The sequence below is a fragment of the Peromyscus leucopus genome, chromosome 6 (assembly GCF_004664715.2).
Source record: "Peromyscus leucopus breed LL Stock chromosome 6, UCI_PerLeu_2.1, whole genome shotgun sequence".
In the NCBI taxonomy this organism is placed as follows: Eukaryota; Metazoa; Chordata; class Mammalia; order Rodentia; family Cricetidae; genus Peromyscus; species Peromyscus leucopus.
The window spans coordinates 59,707,030-59,720,507 of NC_051068.1; positions in this window are offsets into that span (position 1 = coordinate 59,707,030).

A 13,478-nucleotide genomic window follows, 5' to 3' on the forward strand; every position below is an offset into this window, starting at 1 on the left:
AGAGACAGGATGTCATATTTAAGAGGTCACTTACAACAGCAAGAAGCATTGCCTCCTTCAGGCCATATAGCCCAAGGTCATGGGTGGAGCAAATACCACTACACATATTATCACTATTGGTAACAGAATCACTAGACAAATAATAATGAGAGGAAGCACCAACCTTTTGATATATCTGTCTAAGTGGTTTAGAGAGTTGATCTCATGTGTAAGTAGTTAACTGACAAATCTGTATCATTGAAAAGGTGAACCTTCTGAGTTAGGACTTGGCCTAGAGTGCATTCAACAGATCTGAATCTTTAAAGCAATTCCATGCTTGATGAGTTTGAAGAATGCAATATGAAATTGGAACAGTAAAGAATTTCTTGAAAGCATTTGTTTTATGTCTGTCTGTAAGTGTACTGAGTTTGGTGATGCAGCTGTAGAGTCATCAATTAGCACTCTATATAGCTGAAAGGAGGAAAAGACTATGTGATTGGTATCACCTCTTTACAGTGTCACTGTAACCACTATTACCAATGGCTCAAGTGCTTAACCAATGATGCCTTTTGATTTCTGTTTCACATTATAGAAGTAACTATAATGTTACAATTGTTAAAGTTCAGATATTTGGAGGACGTCAGATTTTTATTTCCAGCTAAAATGGGGAGTTTCGTTTCAAAATGCTACCAATTTGTTTCATCTTTACTGAAGAAAAAGAATATAATGAACACATCCCTGTGGGTCTTGTTTAGGGAGGCTTCAGAGATGCCTATAAAGTGAGGACTCCATCCTCCCTCCTGTTATATCTGTATGAAACGTGTGTTGTTGCTCTCTAGCATATGTTCCAAGTTTTCATTCAGAGGTTGAAAGTGTGGTCCACAATGTGATTCTTATATAGTTGTAATAGTTCTGTTCTTACCATGCATTTATTTCATGGTGTCAAAGTGCAGCTTCAAACTGCTATAAAGTTAGTCCATAGCAGAAGCCCTCCTCACTCTGTGATTGCTCCACCTCTACCTTTCAGAGCATGTTGGATCACCTCCAGTTCTGTTCTATCAGAAACATTACTGAGTTTCTCTGATTTCATTATGAACCTGTGTGAGAATTTGCTGGTTTCTTGTTCTTTTTTACTGCCCTTCAACGTTCTTCTTGTTTCTGTTTCACAGATTTTTTTAGGAATTCTCATTTATTCTAATTGTCATTTCCTGGTTGGTTTTAGATTTTTCAAATAGCTTCATCTAAATTTTTTGTTATTGTTGTTCTGATCACAGTGTCAAGATTCTGAACCAAATGCAGGACATAGATAAATACATAGTTATCTAGTATCCTAAAGGAATTGTTGATACTCCTTGAGCTGATTAGTTTTAAATGTTACCATGACACAACCTAGAATGAGTCAACTTGGAGGAAAGGTTTAATTAAAAGACTGTTTAGATCAGGTTGGCCTATGGCCATGTCTATGAGAGGTTGTCTTGATTGTTAATTGGGGTGGTAAGATCCACCATGAGTGTGGGTGGCACCATTTACCAGACTGGTCCTTGAATAGTTGAGGAGTGAAGAAAGTTGGCTGAACATAGCAACAGGTAAACAGTATGTAACATTCATCTCTTTTAGCCCCTCAGCTCTTGAGTGTGGATGTAGTATGGCTAGTTGTTTGAAGTCCCTGCCTTGACTTCTCTTCAATGATAGATAGTAGCTAGAAATTATAAGCTGAATAAACCTGTTCCTCCTCTAAGTTGCTTACAGTCAGGGTGTTTTATCATAGCAACAAAAGCAGAAATAGAACACTTGTAAACAGTCTGCCCATGAATTTGGTGGAAGTGCTGGTTTGTATGATGCCACCTAGGTCTACAATTACAATATGAAAAAGGGCCTTAACTAAGTTCATAGATCTCTAAACATCCAAAGTTCCTATGGGTCCTTCACCATAAACGTTGTTTCATTGTCTTTTTAAAAGCTATTCACATGAAATTTGCAGGCAAATGGATGGAACTAGAAAAAAATCATCCTGAGTGAGGTAACCCAAACCCAGAAAGACAAACATGGTATGTACTCACTCATAAGTGGATTCTAGATATAAAATAAAGAACAATCAGGATACAACCCACAGAACTATGGAGGTTATAGATATAGCATGGAGATCCCTAGGACGACTGTGAATTATAATAAATTTCGGTTTTACTCAATTCCTGAGCAAGCCTCAAGGAACCATCTCACTATTAAGATAAGAATACATACTGTATCAAGCTGATAATAGAAAAATAAATAAATAAATTTTAAACAATAAAAAATAAATAAAAAGAAAAATTTGAAATATTTTAAAAAAGCTATTCAAACATCAATTCTTGACAGTATGGCTATTTAAGGGTATAGCTAAATGTGTTCTTTAGACATTAAACATGGGATGAGGTCAATGTGAAGAAACAAAAATGCTAGAGAAGATTGATGAATTCATTATGTGAGTGTCTAGAGAGCCACTGAAGTGGGTACCAAGAGAGAAAATATGAAGCTGTCGCCTCCAAGACTGAACTAGAAATGCCTCAGATATTAAGAAATAAAAAATGAGTTCCTAATGCTAAAGGAATCCTAAATCTTTTGAATCTAACTAGAGTCTAGCTAAATGAAAATAATTTATGTAGAAATGCAAGCAAACATTAAAACAGATACAAGGTATTTCCTTTATATAAAACTAAAGCAATTGAAATCTTTCTGAAAGTGGATATATCTTTAATGCAAAGGAGAACCACTGAATCAACCATGACTTTGATCTTTGACTGTATGTCTTTGATTAAATTGAATTTTACTAATGTGGTCATTCCTCTTGTTTTATTTCTCACCAAAGAAATAAATATCATCCTGAAAAGGTTAATGTTATCTCCTTCTGGTTCTTAATATAATTCTCTACTAACATGCCCATTTTCTGAAAGTTGCTACATCATATTTCTTACATATTAATAGCAGTGCCACATATTAATGTCATATGTACATGTGAGACATTAAAATGGGAATACATAGATACAAAGACAGGAATAAAGATGATGAGGATAGTAGATTTGTTCCTAACTGTGAACAATGCAAAGCCCTTTCAGAGTCTCTAACTCGTTTATTAGACTCAAACAGACAAAATGGAACCTCTTGTTCCTAGGCAACAGGCTTTCTGTCCTGGGAGAATAAATCCACAGTGAACGGGCTAACTTTGGTTATGGCTATAGAGAATTATCAGAGTAAGGCATTTGGGGGCATACAAAAACTTAAATATTTAGTAAGCTATTCTTTGTCTCTGACCATCATTTCAAAAAGTGCCAATTTTGTGAATTATTATGACTCTCCTTATAGTGTGGGATGGTTTTGAAGTGTAACTTTTGAATATGAGACATTTGTATGTCTATTTCACAAATAGATTTTCATTGGAAATTATTAATTAAGAGCAATAGATATGAAGAACACTGGATTTTCTTTAAATTATGGGTTCAGAAAAAACAAAGTTAAAAGTAACTGTGTTTGTACCCACAGACTAGTTTAGCTCTCAGCCTGGGCAAAGGAACTTCTCTCTGAAGTGGGCAGAAACTCACAACTGGTCTAAGTGTTGAGTTCTCTTCTCAGCCTGAGAAAGGACTGTAGAGTGATGAGCATCTCTATGACCCCTCAAGGCTCAGTGAACACTACCTGGAAGAAGGAACAACTTCTAGCCACATTTCAAAAGATGGAAAACAGAAGTCTAGCCTTAAATGCAGTCTTCTTGATCAAGAGTTACTCAAAGATTTCTAAATTTCAGATAAGTCACAAAACACTGAATCACTGTTGCTAGAACTACATCAATAAATGTTAGTTTGGACTCACAGAAGTTCATGATTTGGTCAGGAAAAGGAGCCAAGAAAGACTAGTATGTTTCTATTGAAATGAGTTAGACAAATATTAAAGAATAATGAATATCACTAAGTTTTCCTTTGTGCAAGTTGTAGGCTCCGCATTCACTGAAGAAGGGTTCACGAGAAAGTACATAGATAATTGTTTCTCCTCAAGTATTTTGGCTTCTTTTACAGCTTTTCTCTCAGACAATATCAGTCCCTCCTCTCTGTACAAATACATTCTCTAATGACAGTATCTGCCAGGTCCCCTCTGTTGGACACAGCACAGAGTCCTCCCTCTGTTTTCAGATCCCTGAAACTGCCTCCTTTCCTCCCCACCCCTAAAATGATCACCTTGTTGTTTCCCAGACTGTCTGTTCCTTCTCCATCTCCTTAATTGTTCTTCTGATTTTCTAATCTCTTAAATACAGGAAATTCGTAAGTTTGTTCTTGGGGCATCTTCTCAGTTTTTTTCTCTCTAAAGATATGAATCAAAATCTCCACCTGTGACATCAAAAACATTGAGCCAGTGCATTTACACACACACACACACACACACACACACACACACACACACACACACACACACGAACTTCACTGCTGCTGTGGGGCAGGCTCTCTGCAGACTCAGTCTTATTTTTTGCTCTTTGAGATCTAGATGTTCTTGCTCTTTGCTGCTTGATGGTTGTAAACCTGTTACTAGAGAACTGTACTTCAGGGGCTAGTCTCTCTACTACTGAGGGTACTGTTAGCCACAGTACAGCAAAACTCCAACATTCGGGGATTACTACACTAGAGCTCTATTTCTTACCTATGTAAGTTCTGAAACTGGGGTTCATCTTCTTCTGTGTTGTGGCTTTTTAAGGTTAATATGCAGCTCCCAGAGCCACCATGTTCTCTGCTCAATCTGCAGAAGACTGTCTGGAAAGTTGCATGTGGGGCCAGTTGTACAGTAGTGTACAGTACATGTGTACAGCAGTGCACATGCAGCGGCTCTCTTTACATTCCATTGGCTAAAACCTAATCACACAGACACATTAGCTGAAAGAGAGAGTAGAAAGGATAATTAATCTGTATGTTCCCCCCATAATGCATTGTCATCAACTGAATGTACAACTAAGCTGTCTGTCATAACTCCCTCCCAACAGTTCATCATTTTCCCATAATTACTACAATCAGTCACCTTTAATTAAATTTCTAAGGGATCTTCTATACCTATTTCTCATTTCCTTTACAACATCCCTCAATTAGAGAGATGCATACACTCATTCTTTTTGTTTTTTTTTTTTTTACAAGCATGTTCTCAGGTCAGCAGGATCTTACAGTCCAAGTGGGAATATCTAGAAAACACACAAACAACCATGCAGCACTACCTGAGTGGAGAACAGGAAACCTGGCCACTCCAGAGCATATACATCCAAGAAGCCAGGGAAAGCATCTCAGGCTTATGCTGAAGTTTTAAAGAGGGTTTCTTCTGGGCTTATAAGAGAGGAGAGCCTTTTAAACAATGTGGAAGACATTGAAATGAATTAATTAGCTTTATGCACAGGGGCTGGGAAATGGATCAACAGTGAAGAGCATGTACTGCTCCTGTAGAGGACCCGAGGTCAGTTCCCAGCTCCCATGTTGGGCCACTCACAAGCACCTGAAACTCCAGCTCTAGGGAATCTGTCTCTCTCTTCAGGACCCCACAGGTTCCTGCACTGTCAGTGGCATATTCTCACACATAAACACACACATATGCACATAATTTTCAATTTTTTAACTAAATTTGGGGACTTCAGAGAAGACTCAGCAGTTAAGAGAGCTTGCTGCTCTTCTAGAAGACCTGGGTTTAATTCCCAGCACTCCCATAGCAGCTTACAAACTGTCTATAACTCCAGTTGCAGGGACTCTGACACCTCCTTTTAATCTCCTCCAGTACCAGGCAAACCCTCGTACACATAAAATAAAAATAAATAAAATACTTTTAAAAATTAAATTCTTAAAAAATTATGTTCATACATTATCATTCACCTTGTGCTTTAAATAATAGAAATATAATAAAAAGTTGGGAGTACACAGACTTCCCAAGGAATATTGGGGCATGCATTGTACTGTAGTAACAGTATCCTATTCTTTGGTTTTCTTACGTAATTTTTCTAAAGCATAATCGGGACATCAGTGAATTTCAAGCATAAACCTGTTTCTCTTCTCCCACCAGCCTTGTGATGTTAAGCATCCTGATATCCCACAGAGACCACCAGACATGTCACTTGTAGGTGGGGAAAGTCAGTGTCCCAACTGAGGGCATTACATATCTCTGCTGTTATTGTATTTAGATTGATTTCAAATCTTTGCTTCTAATAAAACTTGAGGACCTAATGTCAGCAGACAGATCACCAAAAATAAATTTTTGATTAGCGCAATTATTCAGAAGGAATAAATGAGGCGCTGTTATATAATCATCTTCCATTCCCCTCTGCTTATTCAAATAAACAGGTTTCTTGGCACTTAAGTCTATTACCGGGAGTAATGTGGGTAGAATTGTCAATGAGCTCTGTCTCACTTGAGCAGCAAGTAATATTCATGCACAGATACAAAAGCAAATGTGCCTGCTTGTTATTCTAGGCTGCCATCTTTCAGGGTCACGGGCTGACTGCTGATGTTGGAGTGCCACATGTAGATCTCGGAAGAAGCATGTGCCCCAGACAAATCTTCTTACCGGGACTGGGAAACATCATCTACCAGGAACATTATCTAGTCCTCCAAGCCTATCCCTTCCTGGTCTTCTGGTGACTCCTAAAGCCAGTCGTAATTCACTCCTGATGCCAGGTGGAACCACAACCCCATGACGGATCTTAGACCACCAAGGACATGGCCAAGCTGCTTACAGAAGTGCCACCAAGCAGCATGGGTAATCCTCCCATTTTTTCTGAATTCTAACACACACAAAACAAAACAAGTTCCCACTCTTCATTTTCCTTCTATCTAATTCTTTTCTTTTCTTTTTTTAATACTAGTCAAAACACAAGCATTCTTTCCCTGGCATTCGGGGCACTCACGCTTCTCTGACTTCCACCCCCACCCCACCCCCCATGTGCCTGCTTGTCAACTCAACAGGCATCTCTTACTCTCTTTCTCTTCTCCATCTTTCCTGTGCCTGTGGGGACTGACTCCTCATCTGCTTGGTTGTTTCTCTTTCAAACTCTTATAAAATTGTTCCTGAACTTAAAAAAAAAAAAAAAACCTTGAGCAAAATGTGAGAAAATTCAGGGTTCTATCAGCAAGACTAAAATATTGCGCAGGCAGCCATCAAGGTCAGCTGCAGTTTGGGTTCTAATGTAAGGCAGCCATTAGGGTCCGCCTCAATAAGACCATTAGGACAGGTTCTAATGTGAGGCAAGATCCAGGGTCCCTACCTACCTCCAAAGTCTCTCTCACACCCTCTGGTGACACACTGCAACACTGTCTGGAACTACCTTCCTCGGCTGCTCATAGTGAACTTTCCAAATCCTCTGATTGCAAATTGCTGCACTAGGGGCTGTGGGGGATCACAAGCACCAACAATGAGTGTGGCCTGCTCTTACTTCCAAGGATGTAGGAGGCAACTGCATTCAGGGGGGACTGCATTCGGAACTCACATGGGGTGATCTTGTGTGCAATACTAAGAATTGGTCCCTGTAATGAAAGCTGGCCACCTCCCTTCCCTCCCTCTATAAGCACTATTGTAAACTTGCAAACCATCAAAGCACATTTATGTTTGAGAGTCATTATCCTTGACAACTCTTAGCACAGTCCTTCGCATGTGATTTAACAGTCATTGAAATTTATTGAATGGTTGCCACTGCCTAGCACTGCTCCAAGTGCTTCCTAGGCAATGAATGATTTAATACACCCCACAAGAGAGGTCTCAGCATTGCCATTTTACAAGTGAATGAAAGCGGAGTACAGAAAGTTTAAGGACCTGTCCAAGGCCACAGGTCTCATTCCTGTATTTCCGCCTCTAATTAGCATTCACTTCAGGAAACTCTGAATTATCTCTGTTCGTTACACAGCAGAAGTGTGGTGCTGATTATTGGTTATGTGCCCGGTATGCTGGCATGTGCTGGGTACTTCTCCACGAGGTATCTTGTAGAATGCTGGTTTTCCTACACTTACAAATATGGAATGTTAACTGAAGAGGTACTGAGTAAATTAGCCACATTCCTAGCTACTAAGAATCACTACCGCTCTCTTCTTTTGCTATTTTGATACAAACAGAAACCACATAACCATCTATAAAAATCAAAACAAATTATGCCTTTCAGTTAATATGAGTTAGCCAGTAATAACTGACATCTTGAAAAACTTACCCATTTTTATTACCTAAATCTATTCTTTACCCAGTCTATCTATAGGATGTCTCTGTGTGTTCTTAAATCCTGTTTCCATAAGTTATTGTGAGATATCTTATTGTGAATTCTTAGGTCTATAAGATATTTAAAAGAGTAATTACATCTATCAAATTAATTTCCTCTGCCAGTGAACTTATTTAAAGTTCCAGATAGACTCTAACCAAACATCACATGATATTTGATCTGTTCCTCTTGTGTCCTGTCTCCTATCTGGTGCCAAAGTTTGCATTATAAAATTTACAGATATATTTAATAGGTTACCACCCTTTGAGAACTTTGTGGTCTTGTTGAGTAAATAATAGATCGACCAATAAAATATTTCAACATCATCATGTATGTATGTTGTTAAAATGTACTTAAATTACACACACACACACACACACACACACACACACACACTTAAGAAATTTTAAGATATGAAAAGGTTTAAAAGAATGATTCAAGAAAAAGAGCAGGGGCAAGACTTTAGATTCGCTATTCAAAACTGTTTGCCTTGAGTGATTTTTCAGTAACATTATCTCTATAGCAGGGTATTCTGTAAGTGCTGTTAAGTTACAGTTAAAATCAAAATCTGGTAGATTAAAGTGAGCAAGAGTAGATGTAAGACCTCCCCATTTTGATCTTTGCTACCTATACAGAAACTCTTTGTCACTACCATTTCTGGACTTTATTTTGCAATTTTGCTTCCATCAAAGTTCAAAAGCTCAGAAGGAAAACAAGAGAAGAAAAGAGGACAATGCTAAACAAAACAGCCCAGGATTAAAGCTAAGGGACACCAAAGACTACAGCAGTGTTTGTCATGTACAAGGGCAATTTCCAACTGTGATGGGCGTAGCCAGCAAGGGCCACTTAATGCAAACTTGGTTTCTTAATTATTAGGTTGCATCCAAATCATGTAGTGAAAACTGTTGAAGAAAATGCTCCTGTGACCAAAAGCTTTTTTTTAAATATATGCCTTAGGATATGACAACAATCATTAGAAAGGACCAAACATCAACAAAGGTTTCATGAGAATGTGGAGTTTTAAGTTGGTGTATGAAATAAAGGCGTGAAACGTTCCTCAAAATAAGAGAGAAGTGGCTCAGGAGTTAAGAAAGCACTTATTCTGCACCTGCACACACACACACACACACACACACACACACACACACACAATCAATCAATCAATCAATCAAAATAAATAAATAACAAAGCTAAAATAAATTGGAAAATAAAGTAAAAGATGAAGAGACAGCAGCATAGATTCATTGCCATTCTGAAGGACTGAGAAGCAGGTCAGATGATGGAATGATTTCCAATCCAATTTTGAGCCCAAAGACAGAAAATGCTAAAAATCCTAGTCAAAGAACACCGGGCAGGGAGGGTAACCTCTGTTTTACTCCACTTTTTATTCTATTCACATAGTCAGCCAATTAGAGAGCCCTACCTACACAGGAGAGAGAAGTACAGCCTCTTAAGTTACCCTCCTGAATACATACGGAATAATGTCTAAACAAACAGCTGGCTACTGTTGACCAGTCAAATTGACACCTTAAGATAATAATCACCCTGTGGATTGCTGTGAAAAGTGACAATTCATGATTATAATTTCTATGGCCTTAAAAGTTCGTCAAAAATCTAATAGTCTGCCCAGACTGTAGGGCCTACAACCCAGTCAGCTGTACCAGACTAATTGGACTGTTGAAGCAGGAAGGCACCAAAGTTAAGTAAGGGCAAGACAGCTAAAGATTTTAAATGAAAAAGGAAATCTTCCTAATAGAGAAGAGGGAAGGAAAGGAAATTTCCTGTTAGAAAAGGGAGAAAAAATTTTAATCAAGAATAAAGAATTTTCCCAGTAAAAAGGGGAAAAATTTTTGAAACTAGGCCTAAAGATTTGGGTCTTGTAGAGGAAGGATGAAGGAAAGAGAGAAGCCTCTTCCCAGTGGTAATGGAGAATGTAAAGACTTTTTCCAGTTGTAGAATTTTCAGGATAGCTGAAAACTCTTGAGTTTTTTCTTCCTGCAAGTGCAGAGCAGCAGCATCTGAATTACAGACTCGGCAGGTAGGCCTCTTTGCTGCTGGCTGAACAGCAAGGGAACCCAGAGCTTAAAGTTTTGCTGTCTGTTTGCTTAATCTTGGTTCAAATGTTTTTTATTTTTCCCTCAGAGTGGGAATAATTCAATATTTAGGATCCCTTTGTGGGAAATGTTTTTCTGTTTTTCCCTTATGGTGGGAATAACTCGTTATTAGGTAGTCCCTTCATGGGAGTAGGAAGTTTAAACATGAGTTTGTGTGTGCGGGGCACGCCCAGTGGCTGTGGCGGACAAAGGCGTGCATGAGATAGCCCGAAGCAGCGGGCGGACAGGTACACACCGGTGGGAGGCAGAGCCATGATAGAGTGCGAGTGTGGCCCAGGCAGGCGCTGGCAATGGAGCCTGAGCACTGGACAGAGCCAGTGAGCTGAGGCCGGGAAGGGACTAGCACTAAAAGTTTAAACTGGGCCTAACTTCTGGTGAAAAATGGTTTCGGTCAGGACATTAAATGCTAAGTCAATGCTGTTTGAATAAAGGATGTTCTGTTCTTTTGATTGTCTTGATACATGTTTGGATGAATGTTTGATCCTCATGGTAGATAAACCAAAGGAACAAAATTCATAATTTTGAACTATATATTAAGTGTGCTCTTGTCTGTTGATCATTACTGAAAATTTGGCTCTGCAATTTAAGTTGCTTTCTAGAAATTCTTGGTTTAATTCTATAAAAATATAATACCTAAAATAGATTGGGTTATTAGCTTATTAAATAACGTTGCTAAGATAAACCCATAAATGATAATCTCTTCCTGATAAAGAGGTTACAAAATTAATTTTCCAGCAAATAAAATACAGATAAATTGTTTGGTCCACATTGTTAATAATTGGCTATTTGTGCTAATGTGTTATTTGGGATCTATAAAAAAGAATCCTCTTTTTAAAATTTTATAAAATACTACTGAAGAGTCAGGGCTACTGCCCGGACAGAGGCTTAGGAAAAATGTTTCAAGGAGGCCCACAACCTGCGGCAGACAAAAACTGTGTCACTAGGGGTCCTGGAGATACTAGGGGATTAGGGTCTTTTCCATAGAGGTCACTGCACAGCAGCCTTCAATAATACAACCGATAAAAATCACTTGGAAAAGTGATGACCCTGTATGGGTGGAGCAGTGGCCCCTTACTAAGGAAAAATTGGAGGCTGCGTATGCATTGGTTAAGGATAAGTTAGATGCTGGACATATCATTCCTTCCACTTCACCTTGGAACTCACCTATTTTGTTATTAAAAAGAAATCAGGAAAGTGGAGGCTATTACAGGATCTTAGAGCTATAAATAAAACCATGCTTCTCATGGGAACAACACAGCCTGGCTTGCCTGCCCCTGTGGCAATTCCTAAGCATTGGCACTTAATTGTGGTTGACTTGAGGGATTGTTTCTTCACCATTCCTTTGCATCCCGAGGACAGTCCTCCCTTTGCTTTCAGTGTTCCTTCAGAAAATCTTAAGGAACCTTATCAGAGATATCAATGGGTGGTATTGCCTCAAGGAATGGCCAATAGCCCTACCATATGTCAAATTTATGTGTCTTTGGCCCTAGCTCCAGTTCGAAAAGCTTTTCCAGGTGTTTATATAATTCACTACATGGATGATATATTAATGGCTGCTAAAGATAAAAAACTTGTTTTTAATGCCTTTTCTAATTTACAAGAGGTTCTTAGCTTGGCTAATTTACAGATAGCCCCAGAAAAGGTACAGGTATCTTTTCCCTATCATTATTTAGGTCATGAATTGTTACGCATGGGCATACGCCCACAAAAGATTACTCTGCGTATGGATCAGCTACGCACACTTAATGATTTCCAAACCTTTCTGGGAGATATTCAATGGCTTCAGCCCACTTTAAAAATTCCAACAGGTCAGCTTCGCCCCTTGTATGATGTCTTAAAGGGCGACCCTGACCCTTCATCTCCCCGTAAATTAACAGCTGAAGGACGTGTAGCCCTACAACGTGTGCAAGAGGCCCTGGAACAGGCTCACGTGCAGTATATAGATCTTAATTCTCCCTTATTGTATTTGATATTTTGTTTTACTCATTCACCTACTGGAGTGTTTTGGCAAACAGGTCCTATTTTATGGGTACATTCCCCAGCTTCTCCAGCAAAAATCATCACTCCTTATCCACAGGCTGTTGCTCAGATTATATTTAAGGAATCAAGATCAGTGTTCAAACTTTTGGTAAGGAGCCAGATATTGTGGTGACCCCATACACCCAGTCTTAAGTAGCATGGTTGCAAGCTAATGATAATGATTGGGCCATATTGACATGCTCCATGCAGGGTCAGTTTGATACTCACTACCCCTCCAATGATGTGTGTCAATTTTTTAAATTGCATCCTGTTATATTTCCCAAGATAGTACAAATGACTCCTATTCCTCAGGCCCGTGTGGTATTTACTGATGGCACTTCACGTGGTTTTACTGTGGTGGTTTCTGGTAACATAGTAAAGAGAATAAAAGTCCAGGGCACTTCTGCCCAGGTGGCAGAGGTACAGGCGCTGTTGCTTGCTTTACAGATGTTTTCTGATGAGAGTGTAAATATTTATACTGATAGTCAATATGTGGCACATGCCATTATGCCTTTGGAAACAACAGCCTACATACCATCCATTTCTTCCATTCATGAATACTTATTGCAAGTGCAAGGACTTATATGGTCCCGCTCACATAACCTTTATGTGGGCCATATTAGAGCTCATACTCAATTGCCTGGACCTCTAAGTGAAGGTAATCAGAGGGCTGACGCCATTACTCGTATGGCTGTCACATTAGTCTGTTCTGCCTTTGATAAGGCTACTCAGCTGCATCAACGTTATCATCTTAATGCTGGATCTCTCCGTTATCATACAGGCATAACACGGGAACAAGCCATCCAGATAGTTAAATCATGCCCTATTTGTATGGAATTTTTACCTGTTCCTCATTTGGGAGTTAATCCTCGGACTTTTACCTAATCATGTGTGGCAGATGGACGTCACACATGTGCCTTCCTTTGGAAAATTACAATATGTCCATGTGTCTATTGATACATATTCTTCTCTAATTTTTGCTTCTGTCCATTCAGGGGAAAAGGTTAAGGATGTAAAGAATCATTGTCTTCATGCTTTTGCTTACATGGGAGTGCCAAAATACATAAAGACTGATAATGGTCCCGCCTACAGTAGTACGGGATTTTCAAAATTCTGCCAAGATTTTTCTATTGTTA